The sequence below is a fragment of the Cervus canadensis genome, chromosome 8 (genome assembly GCF_019320065.1).
Source record: "Cervus canadensis isolate Bull #8, Minnesota chromosome 8, ASM1932006v1, whole genome shotgun sequence".
NCBI classification, from domain to species: Eukaryota; Metazoa; Chordata; class Mammalia; order Artiodactyla; family Cervidae; genus Cervus; species Cervus canadensis.
In genome coordinates, this window is record NC_057393.1 from 64,980,496 (window position 1) to 65,004,218 (window position 23,723).

At 38.9% G+C, this 23,723-nt stretch overlaps 1 protein-coding gene and 1 long non-coding RNA gene across 5 annotated transcripts in view; one reads left to right on the forward strand and one right to left on the reverse strand.

Moving 5' to 3' along the window:
• Positions 1-87: 87 nt before the first annotated feature.
• On the reverse strand, positions 88-22,541 carry LOC122446420. The gene is made up of 3 exons (XR_006270868.1): positions 22,382-22,541; positions 6,507-6,579; positions 88-1,056 (listed from the first exon to the last, which is right to left on the reverse strand). It is a non-coding gene; the product is annotated as an uncharacterized LOC122446420 (long non-coding RNA).
• A 174-nt stretch (positions 22,542-22,715) lies between these two features.
• The window catches only part of MICU1 (mitochondrial calcium uptake 1), a 221,350-nt gene continuing 220,342 nt past the window's right edge, over positions 22,716-23,723 (forward strand). For all 4 annotated transcript variants that reach the window (XM_043476629.1, XM_043476631.1, XM_043476632.1 and 1 more), the window contains exon 1: positions 22,716-22,857. The gene's annotated coding sequence lies outside the window, so the exon portion shown is untranslated. The remainder of the gene's footprint in view (positions 22,858-23,723) is intronic.

Sequence of the window (23,723 nt, forward strand, 5' to 3'; positions counted from 1 at the left end):
GGTTTGGGATAATCAATTTTAAATCATTATAACTAGGCTCAAACACATCTTTAATAATCAAAATAGGGACCATAACAAACAACACACTTTTGCCAATGAGAAATAAGTTTGTTTATTCTTGTACTTTACTATTCGCCAACTCTAGGAAAGCATTTGCAGCATCCTGCTGGTTGTGGAAGCGTCTTCCCTGCAAAGAGTTGTCAAGATGCTTGAAGAAGTGGTAATCAGTTGGTGAGAGGTCAGGTGAATACGGTGGATGACACAAAACTTCGTAGCCCAATTCATTCAACTTTTGAAGCACTGGTTGTGAGATGTATGGTCAGGCATTATCATGGAGAAGAATTGGGCCCTTTCTGTTGACCAATGTTGGCTACAGGCATTGCAGTTTTCCATGCATCTCATAGATTTGCTGAACATCCTTCTCAGATGAAATGGTTTCACTGGGATTCAGAAAGCTGTAGTGGATCAGATGGGCAGCAGACCACAAAACAGTGACCCTGACCTTTTTTTGGGTGCAAGTTTGGCTTTGGGAAGTGCTTTGGGGCTTCTTCAAGGTCTAACCATTGAACTGGTCATAGCTGGTTGTTGTCTAAAATCCGCTTTTCATCACACGTCACAATCTGAAAAATGGCTTGTTGTTTTGTAGAATAAGAGAAGATGATACTCCAAAATGACGTTTCTTTTGATTTGTGGTCATCTCACAAGGCATCCCCTTACCGAGCTTTTTTCACCTTTTCAATCTGCTTCAAATGCTCAACAACCATAGAATGGTCAATGTCGAGTTCTTCGGCAACTTCTTGTGTAGCTGTAAGGGGATCAGCTTTGATGATGGCTCTCAATTGGTCGTTGTCAACTTCCAATGGTCGGCCACTGCACTCCTCACCTTCAAGGCTCCCATCTCCTTTGCAAAACTTCTTGAACCATCACTGCATTAGCAGTTGCTGGGTCAAATGCATTGTTGATGTTGTAAGTTGTCTCCACTGCTTTATGACCCATTTTGAACTCAAATTAAAAAATTACTCAAATTTGCTTTGTGTCTAACATCATTTCTCTAGTCTAAAATAAATATAAAATTAACAGCAAGAAATGTCATTAGAGAAAACATAAAGCAAAAAATGAGCATTAAAATGCTGTATAACATAACCACATTTAATTAGAAAGTATTTTAATATCAAACAGCAAATTTCAACAATGCAAAAACCGCACTTACTTTTGCACCAACCTATCAGCTTTCAAATAGGGCTATAGGTTTAATTTTTAAAAACTAATATTTTATATCTTGTGCATCCAAGTTTGTACAGTAAGATTCACACCCATTTAGTTCACCATCTAGACTCAATACTGGTTGCTATCATCTAGCTTAGAAAGAAATTAGGTTTTGAAGAGGCTGGAACCTTAGTATAGTATTTTGGACCGAGTGAGCATTTAGTAATATTGAATTGAGAAAGGAATGCATAATAACACATAATGATTCTAATACTAGGCCCATCCCCATGAATCCAAAGTCATTTGAATTGAGAAGCCATCCTTGGAAAAAAAGATAGGTGGGGAACTCCATTCCATAAGAATTATTCTAGACACTTTATGATTCTGGATCATATTTCAGAGTCATCTGGTTAAGGTTATCAATCAAATTTATGGCAAAATATTTGACTACATGTCCTTTCATTTTACTTCAGCCATTTCTTCCAACTTTCTATATTACGAAATACAGCAAACATACACAAAATAGTGTAACTAACACCTATATGTTCACCAGGCAGATTTCACTTTATTTGCTTCAGTTTTTTTCTTAAATCATCAAAAAGCTCTAGATAAGTTAAAACCCAGCCTTTTCATCTCTTTCTCTTTTTTCTCATGATAATGACCATCTTCAAGGTGGTATGTATTCTTTCCATGTTTTTTTTATACTTCTGCCTTATATGTGTCCATTAATAACATAGTGTTATGTGTTTTTAAACTTTAAACAATACTGGCATAATATTTCATCTTACCTTTTGAAATTTACTTTTTTTACACATCATATTTTAGAGATTTATCTATGTTGTTATATTTATGTGGTATAGATTTCTATAGAATGAATAAATCACACTGATTGCATTCTTCTATTAGTAGATATTAGATTTTTTCAAATTTTGCTATTATAAGAAATGCTGCAATACACATGTGCTCAGTTTTTTATAGGGTATCTGCACAGAAATGGCTTGTCTTTTCATGAGGTTTATAATAACTTTTGCAATATGCAAGTTTTAACTTAAAAGTTAATCTAATTGGGTCTTTAATTGGGATTTATTTTTGTGTATACTGTAAAGTAGGGATCTAATTTTATACTTTTCCATTTTGAAAAACATGAAAAATTTCCATTTTTTTCATATTAAATTGAAATATTTCAGATGTTTATCTCTCAGATAAAAACTTCAAAAAACCCACAATGTCATTATCACACCTAATAAATCAAAAGTAATTTCTCAATATTATTTAATCCCTCATCCATGTCCAAATTTCCCCAAATACCTTTTCACAGTTGATTTCATCAAAACAGGATTCAAAATCAACATATTACATTTGGTTGACACATCTCTTAAGTCTTTAGTCTATTACAGTTTCTTCTCTTCCATTTTTTTTAATACCATTTATTTATTTATTTATGAAATGAGGTCTTTTGTAAAAATCCCCCATTTTGGATTTGATTGATTGTATCCTTGTGGTATTTATTTATATATCCATCTATCCATCTATCCATTTCCAATAAACTAGTAATTTCATCTAGATGCTTGATTAGATTACAGGTCTGATTCTTTTGTCAGGAATACTTTGTAAGTGGTTCTTTGTACTTCCTATTTCCTTAATCAGGAGGAACATAATATCTGCTTGTCTAATTGTTTATATTACCATACGTTATTTTTAGAAAAATTTTAGATTTACAGAAAAACTGAGCAAATAGTAGAGTTCCTGTATTTACCTTATCTCCATTCCCACAGCTTTCCCATTACTAATATCTTGTGCTAGTATGGTACATTTGTTACAATTAATAAACTAATATTGATACCTTATTATTAACTAAAGTTCATATTATCTCGCAGGTACTGAAGCCCCTCCACGTCCCTGTATCTTGTTTGTCAACAACGGTTTTAGTCTCCTAGGCCTTCCCTGAGTTTCAAAGAGAAGACTCAAGCAGTTACTAGAGAAAGGATGAAGGAAAAGCAGTTAAGAAAGATGGCTTCACGATAGTTCAGCAATAAAACAGAGTCCTAGCTCTTCCTCAAGAGATACACATAACAATCTATGTATATCTTTGAGTTATTCTGCAGGAACTAACACTTCCACACAGGTGGAGGGTGATGACTACATGCTGACCACAAACACATAGACCCCACACTGGCTGGAAACAGGGTGATGATGATTAAGATTCCCAGAACATCACCCTGTTACCTCACACCAACCAATCAGAAGAAAGTCCATGAGCTGCAATCCTCACCCCAAATGTTGTTTTTAAAAACTCTTGCCTGAAACCCATTTGGGAGTTCAGGTCTATTGCACATTAGCAGCTCCTTCTCCTTGCTTGGCACCCTGCAAATAACCCTGTATTTTCCTTCACCACAACCTGAAGTCAGTAAGTTGACTTTGCTGCATGGTAGGCCAGTAGATCCAAAGTTTGTTCAGTAACATTGAAATTTCATAGTTTTCACCAAATGCCCTTTTTCTGTTCTAGGATCCCAACCTGATACCAAGGCTGTCTTAATTTATTTTTTCAAGAACTTTTTAAACATTTTATTTATTTGGCTGTGCTGGGTCTCAACAGCAGCGTGTGTGATCTAGCTCCCTGACCAGGGATTGAATCCATGCTTCCTGCACTGGGAACAGAGACTCAAAGCCACTATACCACCAGGGAAGTTTCTGTCTTACTTTTAATCATGTTTAATTTTGACTAGTAGACTCAAGTGTTTTCAGGTAGATAGATCCATCATAAAGTTGTCCACTCAACCTTCCTTTTAGTGGTTTTAGCATCTATTGGTTATCATTGCCTAGATCCATTATTTTATTGGGAGTTGCATAATTTAAAATTCTTTAACTTTTTTCTGTAAGTATTAGCTAGAATTCTCCTATAAAGAAGTTTCCCTTCTCAGGTATTTGGTTACTTCTGAAATACTAAACAGTTTATCTTGCATAATCTATAATGGTTCTAAATGTCAATGATTCCAATATACCCATGTGATATGTGTGAGAAATTCCAATTACTTTCAACTTTTAAATTATTTGCACAAAAGTCCAAAGAAAATGTTTTATACCACTAGTCAAAATCTGTGGCTTTCATGTTCCTCTAATTTCTGCCATTTATGAAGACTGCCCAAAAACATGCTGAAAGGATAATAGTTACGCTGCATAAAATGAAAATGATTATATTCGTTTTGAGCCAAAAAATTCCAGGAACTTAATAGGTATTAACAATTAGTCCTCACAGATGTTTTAAAACTTAGTTATAATAAATACTATTCCTAATTAATTTTCATGACGTAGTGACAAATTCCACAATAGATTATAGCTGAGGAACTGAAACCCAGAGAATTAAAGAAAGTGGCCTAAGGGAATTCAGTAATTTAAATACACAGGCCTATTAAAGAGAATCAATAATAACAATATAAAAGAATATAACCCCTCTAAATACAAAGGTATGGCATGTCATTTGTTTCACTTCTACCAAATATAATCTATCTGTGTGGATAAATTTTCTAATAATAAAATATGTTAGGTAATATTAGAGCCATTGGGAAAAAAAAACCTAATAATGAGCCACAAAGTATTTCCAGTAAAAAGGTGGCCTCTTCACATGCTCCATGATTCATTATCTACTTTATTTTGTTCACAAATATCAATACCACAATTGTTTAGAAATTAAGAGGACATGATTCAAATTTTTAAAGTCATGTAAGACAGTTAATTAAAGGAACTTTTCACATTTTCCACCTCATGAACATATATGTTCCTAAAACTGAGACCAATACTCAGTTGAATACAATACACTCACCCGATTAATGGTAACGACGTGAGGAGGTAATAGCTGAGGACACAAGAAACTTAGAATGGGTAGTGAAGGAGCGAAATGACAGCCTGAGACTAATTGCAGTTTTGGGAGACTGTAGCTTAGTCCTACTAATATTCCACTTCTAGGTTTCCCCATGGGAAAAGAAGCCCAGAGGAACCACGGCAAATCTATCTCCCAAACATACACAAAGAAATGGATTTGTGCAGAATAAGAGGTAGACTGTGGTAGTCATGGAAGTGCCCACTCAGATTTCCTTTAAGAGATACTGCTGCAGGGAGCATAGCTGATTGACCACTGATACATTTTTTACTCCAATGCTTTTGGGTCAGGCCATGCTTCCCTTAGGCTGTGCTGTGTGTGCTTAGTCGCTCAGTCGTGTCCGACCACTTGCGACCCCATGGACTGTAGCCCACCAGGCTTCTCTGTCCCTGGGGATTCTCCAGGCAAGAATACTGGAGTGGGCTGCCATTTCCTTCTCCAGGGATCTTCTCAGCCCAGGGGGCAAACCAAGGTCTCCCACATTGCAGGCAGATTCTTTACCATCTGAGCCACCAGTGAATCCCTTAGGCTATTCCCAGTCAATGGCAGCAAGATGTAAGAACATTCCATTCCATTCCTCCACAAAGCAGGATTCCTTTAACTGGTAACTTCAGCTCAGGGATTCCCCATTGGCCTGGGTGAGATTTTCTCAGAATTGCTCTATGGTTTGAGGTTCTTTCCATCAATCCTTCCTTCTTTTCTCCTGTCACAGGTGTTAGACCTGCCTCATTCTCCCTGTATGCCCCTTCTCCTTTCCCCTTTGTCTTTCATAACCATTCCTTCCAATAAATTCCTTACACATCTGATCTCATCTTGGTGTCCGCTTCTTCAAGGATTCAAATCGATACCCTTTACCTAAGAATTTAGCCTCCTGGGTTAACCTTATAACTGTTTATATCAAGTATAAACAATTTCATGGAAAACTATATAGATCAATAGATGACATAAGATTAGAATACATACTTTAACTTAGTGTTAATGCAAATTTACATGTAAATCATTGAAATTTTTTTTAAGGTCTTAATTAGCAATCTCCTGAATTTGACCTCAGAAGCATATCTATCCACTATTTAAGTGCTGTTCTCTAGTTTTGAGATGGTGTGATTATGTACAACAGAATTCTTCTCAATTCTGAATTCAAATTCTACTCTCTTACTTGTTCTTAGCTCTTATGGGTGGGTATGAGATATTAAGGACCTGTGTTTCTACATGCTGTTGAGTAAGGCATATCAGCAGAAGTAAAAATAAAAGGTAACAAAGAAAAAGATCAACCTTACTTCCTGGTTTATTCATATTTTTTCCACCTACCACCAGTAATACTATAGCTTTGGTGTGCTTTTTCAAAGTGCAAAGCAAACAAAACTGTAAACAGCAAATCCTGGGCCTCCTCAAAGCCAACTGATATTGGACCAAATTCACCTACCTAGTGTCTCAAATACCATTCTATACCATGCTGGGCAAGATGTAGAGTCCTTGAGATTATTTGTCTTGATTTCCTAAAAGAATAAATAGAGTCACTTGGCTTGGGGAAAAAAATCCTATGATATTCATCAAGAAAAATGAAAGGAAGTTTGATTTGGGATAAAAGAAACAGTATCACATTTGGTTGGCTTACTTTTAAGCCCCTCACCTTGGAATATATCCAGCAGTTAATAAAAAAACTTTATACTAAATTGTTGACAGTCAATGTCAAACATCAAAATGATATTAAAATTTTGAAATATCAAAAATGATACTTATCTATTATAGCAAAATAGCTCCCTTTACTCCAGAGTGAATATGAATTGTGACTCCAAGTTGATAGAGAAGTAGATGTGACAAAAAATGCAAATACCAGATCTCATTATTTTAAATGTTTTAAGAGATAAAAATTAGGAACTCCCCAGAATATGCTGCTTGAGGTGTGTGTTCAAGTGTTTATTTTCTATTATCTAATGAATGTACTTAAGTGCAAATACTTGTGAAGGACATCTATTCATTCAGTAAATATTTACCAATTTTCCACAATGTGCTAGACACTGTTCTAGCTTTTAGGATATCTGGAGAGCCTTAAAAGTGGTGATCACTCCCTGTTTGGCACAAGAGACAACCTTAGCTCAGCTATTCTTAGAAAGTGATAGCCTACTGATTTTGTCTCTTGATGAGGACTTCATGTATTATTAAATCTTGGATTCTGTTGTTTCTTTCATTTCCCTTTCTGTACTATCATGGAAATTATGTCTAGTAAATAGCAATCTAGACACCAATCTACTGAGTGCTTTTTGAAAACCGATACCACTTCTGAAGAAATTCTAGACCAGGGAAACCAGACAGGAGGAAATTATCAAAGGAGCAAATCAAGGTCCTAGAACTAAAGGACACAAGTCCCCTGATAAAGGACCTACTGAGTGGCCAGCAGATTAAATATGAAAAATACACACAACATGATACATCATGCCCTGGGGGAAAAAGAGAAGACCTAAGAACTTTCAGAGAGAAAATATGTGTAAAAGATCAAGAATTAAAATTTCACTGCACTTCTTGAGACCAACACTGGAAGCTAGAAGAGAGTGGTGAAATGTCTCAAAACTTTTCAAGAAAAATTGTTCCTAATCTAGAGTTCTATACCTGGTCATACTATCAGTTAAGCCTACAGCCAGATGAAAGACAATTTTAGACATATAAAATCTCATAAACTTTGCATTCTTTCTTAGAAAGCTATCATCAAAAAGAAAGAAGAAACTAAGCAAGAGGAAATGCTCATGAGAAAAGAGGGAGAAAAACAAGAAAGACAACAAGGATACTGGTACCAGGAGATTTACCATAGGTGATAGGTGAAGGGGATTCTCAAATTGATAATGAAGGCAAGTTCATGAATGACAGATACGAACAAAACAAAAGGTTGAGACAGGTGGATCCAAGATGCACAAAAATAGCTTTTCTGATGAGTTGAAACATACAAAGGAAAAAGATATTAATTTGCAATAAATATTTATTGAATATTCACTTTGAGTCAAAAACACTATTCTCATGGAGCTTTCATTCTAGCACAGACAGTAAGATAATAAACATAACATTCTTCTATATTAAAAGGCTGTGCTATGCTTAGTCGCTCAGTTGCGTCTGACTCTTTGCGACTCCGTGGACTGTAGCCCGCCAGGCTCCTCTGTCCATAGGGATCCTCCAGGCAAGAATATTGGAGTGGGTTGCCATCCCCTCCTCCAGGAGATCTTCCCAACCCAGGGATTGAACCCAGGTCTCCCCCATTGCAGGCAGATTCTTTACCATCTGAGCCTACCAGGAAGCTCAATTAGAAGGTAGTAAATGTTATTTTAAAAAGAAAATGTAAAGCAGGGTAAGGAAAATTAAAATTGTTCTAGTTGGGGAGGGGTATAGGGTGTGTATAACAATTTAAAATAGGATTATGAGGATAAGCGTCACTGAAATGATACTTCAGGTAAGACCCAAGAATTCAATCCTGAAAAGGACTGGAATCAGGGAATTCATCATGTGGCTATCTGGTAGAAGAACTTTGTAGGCAGAGGGAACTTCTAGTGAGGGTGGAGAAACATGAGAGGGAGGGATGCTGGAGCAGCAGTAGGAAATGAAGTCAGAGAGGTACAAGATGGGAGATGTGTCTTGCACAGCCCTGCTGATCACTGTAATAACTATTTTCTCTCTGAGGGAAATGGAGATCCATTGAGGAAGTGAAATGACTGATTTACATTTTAAAAGGATCAAGTCTGGCTTCCATAGTGACTCAGACAGTAAAGAATTCGCCTGCGATGTTAAATGTTAATCTTTAACATTAAGAGTTCCTACAAATTACTTTTTAAAAATTAGCCCAGTAGGAAAATGTGCAAAGGATAGAAACAGACACTTCAAAGAAAAATAAAAGGACAAAAGAAGTTTGACTTCCCTCAAAAAAAAAAAAAAAAAGATAGGAAAATTAAAACTATACCAAGACATCACTGGGCTCCCCAAGTGGCGCTAGTGGTAAGGAACTCGCCTGCCAAGGAGGAGACATAATGAGACATGTGTTCAATCTCTGGGTTGGGAATATCCCTGGAGGAGGGCAACCCACTCCAGTATTCTTGCCTGGAGAATCCCATGGACAGAGAAGCCTGGTGGGCTACAGTTCACAGGATTGCAAAGAGTTGGACACAACTGTAGTGATTTAGCAAGAAGGCAAGCAAGACATCACATTTCACCTAATCAGACTGACAAAGATTCAGAAGCTTGATAAAATTCTGAGTTGGGGAGGATAATGAGTAAACAGACACTCTCGTAAATTGCAGGGTGGGAGTATAAATTGGTATGGCAATTTGGCAAAATCCACCAATGTCACATACCCTTTGGGGTTGAACATGGAGATGGGACACTTAGATACCCCGTTTCAAGGAAGGTTTTATTGTGCCAGCTTCTGGAAGATATGTCAGTAGACAGTCTTCAACTGTCAGCCCTTGAGAGTTTTGCCTTGCTGCAAAGAGTTGCCCCACCAAAAGTCAATGCCTTCCTGGGACAGCCCACAACCAATGACTAAAGGAGAAGGAGGTACAAAGGCCTTTTTCACTCAATGTGTAACGGCTTCCTGGGTGCCCAGTGGTAAAGAATCTGCCTGCCAATGCCGGAGACGAGGGTTGAATCCTTGGATCAGGAAGATCCCCTGGAGAGGGAAATGGCAACCCACTACAGGATTCTTGCTTGGAAAATCCCATGGGGTCGCAAAGAGTCAGACACGACTGAGCGCCTGAAACAGGCACCCAACATGGGCCAATTCTGATAGGCCATCTCAGGTCCATGGCTTTCCTAAGGAGTTGGCTGAGGCTTCATGCGGCAACTTCAAAGTTTAGCTTCTCCTTTTGCTCAATCCCACTTCCTCCTTCTCCCTTGCACTGCTGTTAAATCCAACGACACTCCCTAAAAACACCCAGAACTCTAAATTTCTGTCCCAGAATCTCCTTCTTAGAAGACCTAATCTGTGAAAATTTTGACTCACAGCTCTGCTTTTAGGAATCTATCTATTCCATAGATTACCCACATATTGGCAAAATGATGTATATTCAAGGTTATTCATAGCGGATTATGTTTAAGAGCAAGAATTAGAAACTGTCTGACTAAACAACCAGGTGACTGATGAAATAAAGGCATGTCTATACAATGTAATTCCATCACCTCCACTAGCTTTGTTCGTAGTGATGCTTTCTAAGGCCCACCTGACTTCCCATTCCAGGATCTCTGGCTCTAGGTGAGTGATCACACCATCGTGATTATCTGGGTTGTGAAGATCTTTTTTGTACAGTTCTTCTGTGTATTCTTTCCACCTCTTCTTAATATCTTCTGCTTCTGTTAGGTCCATACCATTTCTGTCCTTTATCAAGTCCACCTGCATGAAATGTTCCCTTGGTATCTCTAATTTTCTTGAAGAGATCTCTAGTCTTTCCCATTCTGTTGTTTTCCTCTATTTCTTTGCATTGATCGCTGAGGAAGGCTTTATTATCTCTCCTTGCTATTCTTTGGAACTTTGCATTCAGATGGGTATATCTTTCCTTTTTTTCTTTTGCTTCTCTTCTTTTCACAGCTATTTTTAAGGCCTCCTCAGGCAGCCATTTTGCTTTTTTGCGTTACTTTTCCATGGGGATGGTCTTGATCCCTGTCTCCTGTACAATGTTACAAACCTCTGTCCATAGTTCATCAGGCACTCTATCAGATCTAGTCCCTTAAATCTATTTCTCACTTCCACTGTATAGTCATAAGGGATTTGATTTAGGTCATACCTGAATGGTCTAGTGGTTTTCCCTACTTTCTTTAATTTAAGTCTGAATTTGGCAATAAGGAGTTCATGATCTGAGCCACAGTCTGCTCCCAGTCTTGTTTTTGCTGACTGTATAGAGCTTCTTCATCTTTGGCTGCAAAGAATATAATCAATCTGATTTCAGTATTGACCGTCTGGTGATGTCCATGTGTAGAGTCTTCTCTTGTGTTGTTGGAAGAGGGTGTTTGCTATGACCAGTGCATTCTCTTGGCAAAACTCTATTAGCCTTTGCCCTGCTTCACTCTGTACTCCAAGGTCAAATTTGCCTGTTACTCCAGATGTTTCTTGACTTCCTACTTTTGCATTCCAGTCCCTATAATGAAAAGGACATCTTTTTTGGGTGTTAGTTCTAAAAGGTCTTGTAGGTCTTCATAGAACCATTCAACTTCAGCTTCTTCAGTGTTACTGGTTGGGGCATAGGCTTGGATTACCACGATATTGAATGGTTTGCCTTGGAAACGAACAGAGATCATTTTGTTGTTTTTGAGATTGCATCCAAGTACTGCATCTCGGGCTCTTTTGTTGACCATGATGGCTACTCCATTTCTTCTAAGGGATTCCTGCCCACCACAGTAGTAGATATAATGGTCATCTGAGTTAAATTCACCCATTCCAGTCCATTTTAGTTTGCTGTTTCCTAGAATGTCGACGTTCACTCTTGCCATCTCCTGTTTGACCACTTCCAATTTGCCTTGATTCATGGACTTAACATTCCAGGTTCCTATGCAATGTTGCTCTTTACAATATTGGGCCTTGCTTCCATCACCAGTCACATACACAACTGGGTATTGTCTTTGCTTTGGCTCCATCCCTTCATTCTTTCTGGAGTTATTTCTCCACTGATCTCCAGTAGAATATTGGGCACCTACCGACCTGGGGAGCTATTTCAAATCCTGAAAGTTGATGCTGTGAAAGTGCTGCACTCAATATGCCAGCAAAATTGGAAAACTAAGCAGTGGCCACAGGACTGGAAAAGGTCAGTTTTCATTCCAATCCCAAAGAAAGGCAATGTCAAAGAATGCTCAAACTACTGCACAATTGCTCTCATCTCACTAGTAAAGTAATGCTCAATATTCTCCAAGCCAGGCTTCAGCAATACGTGAACCATGAACTTCCAGAGGTTCAAGCTGGTTTTAGAAAAGGCAGAGGAACCAGAGATCAAATTGCCAACATCCGCTGGATCATCGAAAAAGCAAGAGAATTCCAGAAAAACATCTATTTCTGCTTTATTGACTATGCCAAAGCCTTTGACTGTGTGGATCACAATAAACTGTGGAAGATTCTTCAAGAGATGGGAATACCAGACCACCTTACCTGCCTCTTGAGAAACCTGTATGCAGATAAGGAAGCAACAGTTAGAACTGGACATGGAACGACAGACTGGTTCCAAATAGGAAAAGGAGTACATCAAGGCTGTATACTGTCACCCTGCTTATTTAACTTATATGCAGAGTACATCCTGAGAAACGCTGGGCTGGGAGAAGCACAAGCTGGAATCAAGATTGCCGGGAGAAATATCAATAACCTCAGATATGCAGATGATACCACCCTTATGGCAGAAAGTGAAGAGGAACTAAAGAGCCTCTTGACGAAAGTGAAAGAGGAGAGTGAAAAAGTTGGCTTAAAGCTCAACATTCAGAAAACTAAGATCATGGCATCTGGTCCCATCACTTTATGGCAAACAGATGGGGAAATAGTGACTGACTTTATTTTTGGGGGCTCCAAAATCACTGCCGATGGTGATTGCAGCCATGAAATTAAAAGATGCTTACTCCTTGGAAGGAAAGTTATGACCAACCTAGAGAGCATATTAAAAAGCAGAGACATTACTTTGCCAACAAAGGTCCGTCTAGTCAAGGCTATGGTTTTTCCAGTGGTCATGTATGGATTGAGAGTTGGACTGTGAAGAAAGCTGAGTGCCGAAGAATGGATGCTTTTGAACTGTGGTGTTGGAGAAGACTCTTGAGAGTCCCTTGGACTGCAAGGAGATACAACCAGTCCATCCTAAAGGAGATCAGTCCTGGGCGTTCACTGGAAGGACTGATGCTGAAGTTGAAACTCCCAATACTTTGGCCACCTGATGCGAAGAGTTGACTCATTGGAAAAGACCCTGATGCTGGGAGGGATTGGGGGCAGGAGGAGAAGGGGAACAACAGAGGATGAGATGGTTGGATGGCATCAGTGACTCAATGGACGTGAGTTTGAGTAAACTCCAGGATTTGGTGATGGACAGGGAGGACTGGCATGCTGCGGTTCACATGGTTGCAAAGAGTCGGACAGAACTGAGCGACTGAACTGAACTGAACTGATACAATATAATATGACATAGCTATATCAAATTGAGGAACCCGTTTATATAATGATATAAAAAGATCTTCTGTGTGTGTGTGTGTGTGTGTGCATGTATCTGTATATGAATGAAGGATGTATAAAAACCAATGCCATTTGTTGCCCATGAGTAGATTTGGGTATCTCAGGGACAGGTAGAAGCGGAATATTCATGTTGTATACCATTGTACTTTCTGAATTTTAAGCCATGTGAATGCGTTACATAATGATTAGAAGCAATTTTTGCTAGTTAAATTATTTGACTGTTATACTACTTGTAAAAAAAACTATATATGCATAGCTTTGTTAAACTAACAATTAAATTAAAAAGAATTTTTGTAACCCTGATGTTTAGCATGTGGAATCCTAATACCCTGACTAGGGATAGAACCTACACTCTCTGAAGTGGAAGTGTGGCGTCTTAACCACCAGATTGCCAGGGAAGTCCCTAAAAATTAAATTAAAAAAAAAATCTAAGTGTTAAGTAAGAAATAAAAGAACAAACTGTGCAAAATGATTACCATTTTTTTAAACATTGTATACACATACAGATAGATACATTGAAAGAAGCATGGAAAAAAGTCTAGAAGGACACAAAATCATAAAAGTCGTTATCTTTGTGGGTAACATTAGAGACAACCCATTGTGTACTGAGAACCCACTTCTCAATTCAAACAATTGAATTGAGAACACTTTCAAATTGAGAACAATTCAAACAATTGAGAAGTGTATGAGATAAAAAGTAAGGCATGCATTTTATCTCATACATTTTTCAACTGTTCGAATTTAAGGGCATGCATACATTTGTAATTAGAAAGTAGTGTTTAAGAATTATGAGACAAATTAGAATTAGAAAAAAGGAAAAAACCCTCCAACTTGACAATTATTTAGAGGAAACTTGATGATGCTTATAGGAAGTAGAAAAATTAATTTTCTAAAATAATTTTAGGAAGACTGGAATGTGTGCTAATTTCCCCCCTTGCTTAACCTTAATTCATCTAAACAGTTGTCTCAGTTAATTTCTTAAAATATGTAGAATCAAACTTTAGTTGCAAATATAAAAAGTTCCTGCAACTGGGATTAGGAATTCTTTTAGAGGGGCTGGGATGTGGCTGTGCCAGAAGATGTATCTAGGTCTGAACTTCCGGGGACGCCCTGACTTGCTCCTAACATTAGAGATTGCTGTTGTTGTTTAGTCGCTAAGGAGTGTCCAGCTCTGCGACCCCATGGACTGTAGCCCACCAGGCTCCTCCTATTCATGGGATTTCCCAGGCAAGAATACTGGAGTGGGTTCTCACTGCCATCTCAAGGGAATCTTACTGACCAGGGATTGAACCCACGTTTCCTGCACTGCCAGGTGAGAGATCTTTACCAGTAAGCCACCAGGGAAGCCCAGCGTTAGAAATTATCCAGTCCTTAAAGGTACTCATTGAGAAATCATATTGTATTGAGCTTGGGAAAAGCAAAGGTCATGCTCTGCAACTTATTTTTCTGTATTCTCTGTCTTAAAATGGAATGACACAGAGATTACCATGGCTCTCCATAAAGATGCCATGAAAATTCATGAAGATGTTCATATTTTTAATGAAATTTTTCTTTTTTTGGATTTTTACTCTATCTGTATCAAACCATTATGCTGTACACCTTAAACTTATACAATGATGTATGTCAATTATATCTCAATAAAATTGAGGGGTAGAATTCTTATAGTAACTCATGTGAGAGATAAAAGTGGCCTGAAGAAGCTCAGTTAGTTAGGGTGGAGAAGAGGGTGCATTTTTTGATCAGCATTTGATTTTAAATTATCTTCCAGATAAAGTGCTCATTTTCCCAAAGATATAATGAAGATGACTTGTGTGAACAGATAGATAATGGTACTATCGACTGAAATATCAAATGAGAGAGCAGGAAGAGGTATTTGAAGTAAGATGATGAACTTTGTTTTGCATATATTGAGATTGGTTGGCTGAGGCCAGCCATGGGGCCATTGTTTGAAGTGGACAAAGTCTCTCATATGTGACAATGAACAGGTCTGGAGTTGGAAGGTCACTGGAGGCTCAAGTCTAAACTCCGGTGGTTGAGGGATCCTGAACATAATCTCTGTCACTGCACTTACTATGGCATTTTGCAAGTCCCCTTGACTACATTTGTCTTTTTCCCTAGCATTGTGCTGTCAAATACTGTCATTTAACCACATGTGGCTATTTAACTCTTGAAATGTGGCCAATCCAAATTGAGATGTGTGGGGAAGGGGGGAGGGATAAATTAGGGGTTTGGGATTAACATACACACACTACTGTACACAAAATAGATAAACAAGAACAACCAACTATATAGCACAGGAAGTTATACTCAATATTTTGTAATAATCTATAGTGGATAAAAATCTGAAAAAAGAATATATATCTGTATGTATAACTGAATCACTTTGCTATGCACCTGAAACTAAAACAACATTGTAAATCAACTATACTTCAACTTTTAAAAAAATCCATGGGGATTTTCCCTAGCAGACTATTGGTTAGAACTTGGCACTTTCAGTGCAATGGCCCGGGGTTCAATCTTTGGTCAGGGAACTATATTCCCACAAGCCAAGCAGTGAGGCAAAAAAAAAAAAAGTCCAAATTAAGATGTGCTGTAAATATAAAATACACATTGATTTTGTAGATATGTTATCAAACATAAAAACCTAAGATATCTCATTAATAATATTTTATGTCAGTTAATTGTTGAAGTGATATTTTGGATATGTTGGGCTCAATAAAAATATATCATTCAAAATTTTTTTAAAGAGGGAATTGCTTTTTGTCTTTCATAAAGTCAGTTGCTTTCCTTCTTTTGATAGTATATAATTAACTAAAATGATAAAAGATAACTACCACCTGACTAGTAATAATAATAGAAATAAAATAACTAAACAAAGGTTCATGATGAATGAACCCATTCTAGCCCATTTTGGGATGAAGCCTAAGAGAGACAAAGTGGAGAACCCTTAAAGTTTTTTTTTTTTTTAACTTATAGAAAAATTGCAAGAATAGGACAGAGAATTTCTGAATATTATTTATTCAAGTTCAACAACTTTTTTTTGCCACATTTGCATTCTCTGTCTGTAGATATTTTGATTTATTTTTTGAACCATTTGAGAATAGATTGCATGCATTATGCTTCCTTATCTCTTCATACCTCAGTGTGTTTTTTTACTATGAAAAATAACTTACTTTATATAATCACCATACAATTATCAAATGTGGGAGCTACTTTTTTCTAATCTGTGGTCCATATTCCAACTTTGTCAACTGTTTAAATTAATCTTTAATAGTATTTCCCCCGCTCTGGTACAAGTTCCAGTTTAGATCATGTGTTGACTTTAGTTGTTAAGTCTCCTTGTGTTTGCATGCTAAGCCACTTCAATTGTGTCTGACTCTTCTCAACACTAAGGACTGTAGCCCACCAGGCTCTTCTGTCCAAGGGATTCTCTAGGCAAGAATACTGGAGTTGGTTGCCATGCCCTCCTTCCGAGATCTTCGTGACCCAGGGATCAAACACATATCTCTTTACATCTCCTGCATTGGCAGGGGAGTTCTTAACCAGGGAAGTCCCATCAAGTCTCTTTAGTTCCTTTTACTAAATAGTTCCTTAACATTTTTTTCTGGGAGGGGGTTCTGTCATGACAGTTATTTAAGAGAATGTTCTTTAATATGGGTTTGGTTGACATTTCCTCACAATTAGATTTAAGTGACATTATGTCCTTCTCAGAGTATCTCATTTGGAGGCATATGGTCACTGATTAAAGTGTTGCCTAGTTTTTCCACTGTATAGTTACTTTTCCCCTCTTCTGTTACCTAAACACAAGTCAATATGCCTGGTGCACAGTGAGGCCAAACAAAATCAAAATGTGGGAGTTTGGAATACAGAAAGGTTTATTGAAAGCCACGGAAAGAGATGAGTGGTTCATACCTTAAAAACCCCGAACTCCCCCAAAACTCTCAGCAAAGCCCTTTTCTAGGAAAAATGGGGAAGGGGCGTGGTTAGTTGTTGCAAACTTCTTGGTGTCAGATCCCTTGTTCTTGGTGTCCAGTCATGCATGGTCAGATACTGATGTTTCTGTAAACCGGCACCAAACAGGGGGTGCTAGTGGTAAAGAACCCGCTTGCCAATGCAGGAGACATAAGAGACGCAGGTTTGATCCCTGGGTCGGGAAGATCCCCTGGAGGAAGGCATAGGAACCTACTCCAGTATTCTTGCCCAGGAAATCCTATGGAAAGAGGAGCCTGGAGGGCTACAGTCCATGGGGTCGCAAAGAGCGGGACACAACTGAAGCGACTTAGCATGCATCACCAAACAAACGTTATTCTCTGTTCTGACAAGAAAGGGCCAGATCCTAAGGCACAAACTGTCACCTCCTGAGGTCAGGTCCTGGCTAAGAAGGGGCAGCTCTCAGTTGGTGGCTGTTATCACTGGGGAGCCAGGCATTTAGGACTCAGCTGGCCCTCAGCCTCCTCAGGCTGCCCACACGGCAGAGGCAAAACCCAGACTATACCCCAGGCAGACAGACAATGCCATTACTTCACAGAGGCAGGATTGGGGAGAGGTTAACTGCTGCCTCAAGGCCTGGGCCTGGCCCAGTGGGCAGCCGTGGCAAGGGCTGTGGAGCTCTGCAGGACACATCCCCTTAGCCTGTTCCCTGGGCCCTGCAGCTTACCCACTGGCCAGAGGCCAGGTGAGCCTGAGAGTCCCAGTGAGAAGGCCAGGATCCACTCTTACCTCATTCTTTGCCTGATGACCGCCATTCCACTGACCATTAGCTGAATGGGCCACTACCGGTCACTTACTGACAGTTGGTCCTTGGGGGAGAGGCCCATTGTAGTGGCAACCAGTGGCTGAGCAGGACTGCTAACAGTTGCTCATTGACAGTTGCTCACTTGAGGGAGCAGTCCCCTGTGGTGCCGATCAGTGATTGAACAGGACCTGTAACTACCGCTCTAACCATCCTGTGTCAGCGGTTTTGGGGTAACCATTGCCTGGTAATGGGTTGTGTGGTAATGGTGTCCAATGACGGCCACATGCTAAGGGTTGGGCCTGTCCCACTCTATTATACTTCTAAAAAAAGTGACAGTCCATGAAGAGATACTTTGAAGATTTGAAAAAAATACTGCTTCTCATCAAACTTTCCCCCTAGGTTTAGAATCCATTGATGATGTTTTCCAAACCAATCTTTTCTATGATAGTTACAAAATGGTGATTTTCCAACTGCACCACTCTCTCTACATCTATCAGTGGGCAAGCTCTATAGAGAACAGCTTTTCCTTTTCCCCTCTCTCTCACTCTCATTAGAACACATGAATAAATTCTTATTTTATTCAATGGATCATAATTCATTACTGTTCTTATTTTGATACTCTAGTTATCCCACATTTGCCCAATGAGAGGCCCTTCAAGCAGGCTGCTATTGACATGTCCCCATTTATTTTTTGAGCACTTATTTCTGACACAACAGGATGTTCCAGATCATCTTGTACCTTCCTGTGCTAGCCCTGAAATCAGCCATTTGTTCAAGAAGCTTTGATTCCTCTTCACGGGGGAAAATATTTAGAAATCAAGATCTGTGCAGGGAGTCTTTAATTTTGAAGTTATTATCAATCATAAGATTAAGAGAAATATATATATATCAACTTTTATTAATCATATTTATGGCCGAGTTAGCTATTTCTTTTTTCCCTCTTTGTGGTAAGAAAGAAGGAAATATTAAGCTTGTTTTTAAAATTTTGTCTTATTTACTCGAATATAATTCTAGCTACAATATTGGCAAAGAACACTGACTGCAACAGAAACTATGGATCATAAGTCTCTCAATAGCTCCTCAAACATAACATATCCTCAAAAGAAAACTATGAAGAAAAACTGTATAAGTTTTGAAATACTATAAGCTAATCTGTGGAATCCTAAAGATAAGCATAATGGAACAGGGGGCATTTCATTGAATTCATTTTAAAGGAATTTAATCAAAGCTCTATAAAACAACACTTTGTCATCAGATTCTTGTTGCAAAAGACGTTCTGCTTCTTACAGTGGTGTCATGTGATGCAAACTGCTATGGTAACATCTCACATTATTATTTTTATGTGATAAAGGCAGACGAACTATACAATGTTTGAAAAGTATGTCAATTTCTATTTTAACTGAATGAAAAATATTTACTCTGTCTCTTGATAACAAGGTCTTCAAATGATAATACACTTTTGAAACATTGAAGATGAAATAAAGAGATCATATTTTATGTGTCACACTACTAGCGACAGGCTTTCCAGCTGGCTCAGTGGTAAAGAATCCACCTGCCAAGGCAGGAGACATAAGAGACACGGGTTCCATCCTTGGATAGGGAAGATCCCCTGGAGGAGGGCCTGGCAACCCACTCCAATATTCTTGCCCGGAAAATCCCGTGGACAGAGAAGCCTGGCAGACTACAGTCCAGAGGGTTGCAAAAGAGTCGAACAAGACTGAGCACAGTACTAGGGACAAAGACCAAGTCCATTTTTTGCTGCAAGTACTTTGTATTCATTTCCAGACCCATGATTATATGGAAACACTTGGGTCACTTTAAAAAAATTCAAATTCTTGAGCACCATCCTGATTCACTTTAACATCATATTTCTTAAGCCAGGAATATGTATTTTTAAAATTTCCCCAGATAATTCTGAGACAGTTGATCATCAAACTCATTTGGGAACCACTGAATGTGGCAAAAATAAATTTATACCAGGGTTTAAGTCTTATTATATATATATATATAAGTTGCCCAAGGGCAGGAACTGTGCTTGTAAAATTTTATAAGCCCAGCACCTATTATGAACCTTGCATGTTGTAGACATTCAATATACATTTACAAAAAGAAGTTTAACTTCAAACTTTGAGTCTTAATATTAATTTGTGCAGGGACTATAAACCTACTTTAGTGGTATTATATATCACGTGATAGGAACCACCTTGGATAGCAGGCAGGTAGAAAGACAATATTGGATTGGTGTACCAGTTTCTAATGCAGAATACAGTTGTGTTCAGTTATGACCCTGAATTTCAATAACTTAATCTATGCTCCTGAAAATGGAGAAAGAGTACTTACATTTACAAGGCTGGTCTAGTTTGTATTGTATTGTATTGTATTGTCTGTATTGTCTCTTCTGTATTGTCCTTCTTTCCACTAAATGTTCTGCTTGATAGGTTTTTGTTGTTGTTGTTTGTTTTTTAAAGTAGCTGACATTTTTATGGCTTAAAACAGACTTCTCAAAGTATGGTTCATGGACTCCTGGGGGTTCCCTGAGCCCTTTCTGGTGATCTGTGAGGGCAAGAGTTTTTTTCCTAATAACAATAAGCTGTATTTGGCTTTATCACTTTCATTCTCAGGTGTACAGTGGAGCTTTCCAGTGGCTATTTGATGACTGATATGGAAACAGATTAGGCTTCACTGGTAGCTCAGGTGGTAAAGAATCCGCCTACAATGCGGGAGACCCGGGTTTGATCCCTGGGTCGGGAAGATCCCCTGGAAGAGGGCATGGCAACCCACTCCAGTATTCTTGTCTGGAGAATCCCCATGGACAGAGGAGTTTGGCAGGCTACAGCCCATGGGGTTGCAAAGAGTCAGACACAACTGATTGGCTAAGTGTGTACAGACACACACATGGAAACAGATTAAAGAAGAAAAGATATGAGAATCATCTTATTTCTACAAACCACACATTAAAAAACTGACAAAAATGTAAAACCATGATGCACTAAAAATAGTTATTATTTTAAAATATCTATTTATGCCAACATACAATGTGCTCTTTTTAATGACTAAAAAATTAAAATTTTCAAGTTTTAATTTCTAAAACATGACAAGTATTTATAGCTATAACACATAAAAGTTGTTGGAGTTCTCAATAATTTTTAAGAGTGTAAAGGGGTCCTGAAACTAAAAAGTATAAGATCAGTGACTTATGTTTTTACATGACACTTAATAATTAGCTGAACAGGTCATTTAGTTTTATATAGACAAATTTAGACTTTTTTTTTCTGGCTGGGCCACATGGCACGTGGAATCCTAGTTCCCCTACTAGAGATTAACCCTCGCTCCCGCAGGAAGACTGGAAACTGGGAGTCTTAACCACTGGACAGCCAAGGAAGTCCCTAGACAAATTTTGACTAAAACCAGGATTGAATTTTACCAATTCTTAATAACTGATCTTTGTCCAACATTTATTTTTGTCCAACATTTATGTAAAAAACTTTCTTCTTATTCTGAGAAACACTTGACTGAGCTACCAGTTAAGATTCCATGAGCCCCCGAAGTGATTTTTGATAGTAACCTATGACACAACTTGAAATGCTCATCTTCAGCCTGAATGGATGGGCTGCCTGAGAAGGATACCATGCTAAGTGCCTACTAGTAAACAGGGAAGGATGTCTTTATTAGATTTTTCATTTAACAGATAATAGGCTCTAAATAGAAAGAAATACAGAAAAGGCACATTTTGATAGCTAAGCAGCAAATCAGCCAAAATTCCTAACTCCTGTGGCAAGCAGATCCAGAGGACAGCAGATTGAAGAAAACTGCTTAAGACGTCCTTGGTGATCTTTAGATTAGGTCTGTGCCAGCTCTAGCATTTGCTCATTACCTCGGGGTCTTAGCCTGCCATTAAATAAAAAGTTTTCATCAGCAGGATGGTTGTAAACAAACATTGGGTTGCCTGTAAAGATCGAGCACAGTGCTGTGAACACAATAATTTGTCGTTCTTAGGGTAGCGCGCAGGGACAGTCCTCTGAGAAGAAATGCAGAAAATAGTTGTTCTACCTACTTCACCGAGTCCAATGACATTAATAGTTCTATTTGTAGCTTTTTCTACAGCTTTAAGGAAATTTTTGAAGAAACTTTTCTTTAAAACTTCTCTCACATCATAATCAAAATACTGTCATTCTGTTTCCACATTCTGATAGGAACATCATGCTACTAGTAGATTAGTGACGAAACTCTTCAATAACATTAGTTTGCAAAGAGAACACTTAAAAAAAAATCTAAGAGTAAAGGAAGCTGTGAGGAGGTTTCTTAAGTTGAAAAAAACTTCAAAATCAGGAAATAGGCAAATTTTATCAGACACCTAAATCTAAAAGCAGCTCGAAAATAACAATTTCCAACTCACTGTGGTCCAATTCTCTTTTCACTGACTCCTTTTTGCTTAGCCAACACGAAAAAGGGTACCAACAAGGCGGGAACTGGCACAATAAATCTCTTTTTTAATAGATTCCTATACTCCTTGTGTGTCGGGGAGTGCGGGCGATAGAGGTAGGATGCGCAGATAAAAAACTAGAGAGCGTCTCGGGGACCGCCTACCTTCGCTCCTAAATACTGAGGGGGGCGGAGCCGAGGCTAGGGCGGGGCCCGAGGCCGGGGCGGAGTCCGGGCGGGGCGGGTTGCTTCCGGGCCTCTCCCCACCCCTTTTCCTCCGTGCTCCTCCCACACGTATTTCACCACGATCCCGAAAGGCCCAGCGGCTAGGAGAGTCACGTGAGAGTGGGTGGTGGAAGTGGAGGCTTGTCTTGGCTGTTTCTTCATCTCTATGGTTTTCAGAGGTGGGCGGCTTTGACGGAGAAGCAACTGCAGCTCAGGCGTGGACGGGTGAGTCCTGGGACTGTGAAGGTTTGAGGACAGAGCCTTTCAGGGAGGACGAAAGGAAGGGGGATGCGAAACAGCTTTAGACACCAGACCTTTGGGGCCAGCCGATTGTCTGCCCTGGGGTCAGGCGACTTCTCTGGTCGAGCGGGACAGCTGTCTCCCCCTGATGTGTCTAGACTGGGGCTTGAGACCAGCCCTTAGTCCTGCCTGCTTCGCTTCCTCAGCTTTTCTTCACTTCACCCAGTCCCTTCTGCCTGTCCCGGGAGAACTTCTACTTCCGAGTTCCCAGCTGCAGGGTTCACTTGAGCGCCGACGTCTCTCTTCTCACAGGCGACCAGGGACCATCCTTGGCATCTGGGGATGTGGTTGGAAGTGGGTGGGGAGTTTATAGTTAGGTCTCTGATGAGGGGAAGTTTTAATCACTGAAATGAAAAAGGTGGAAATATAAATGGGGGACCTGAAGAGACAAAACAAAGTACAGGTTTCCTGGACCGTTCAGTTTTTATTTTCCCAGTGTCTTACCCATTCTCTCTCAAGTTTCCTTCTCACTATCCTATCCTGGCCCACAATACGGTGTTTTGAGAATGAGCCGGGCGTTATTGACTCAGTGTAAAAATGTTGGAAGAAGAGTTTAAACCGAACTATTTTTTAAGTTCCTACCTGTGTAGTATTACGGTTTCTTTATCTTCTCTTTCAGATGCCTAAAAAAAAAAGTATTGTGGATATTTGCAAGTATATGTAGAATAACCATTTTATAATTAGGACTAGAGTAAAATAATTTATTCTCTTTGTGGTACTTGGAAAGACATATTTACTTTCTGTTTTATAAGTAGATGTGTCTGAATTTGGGGGCAGTTTCTTGGGTATAC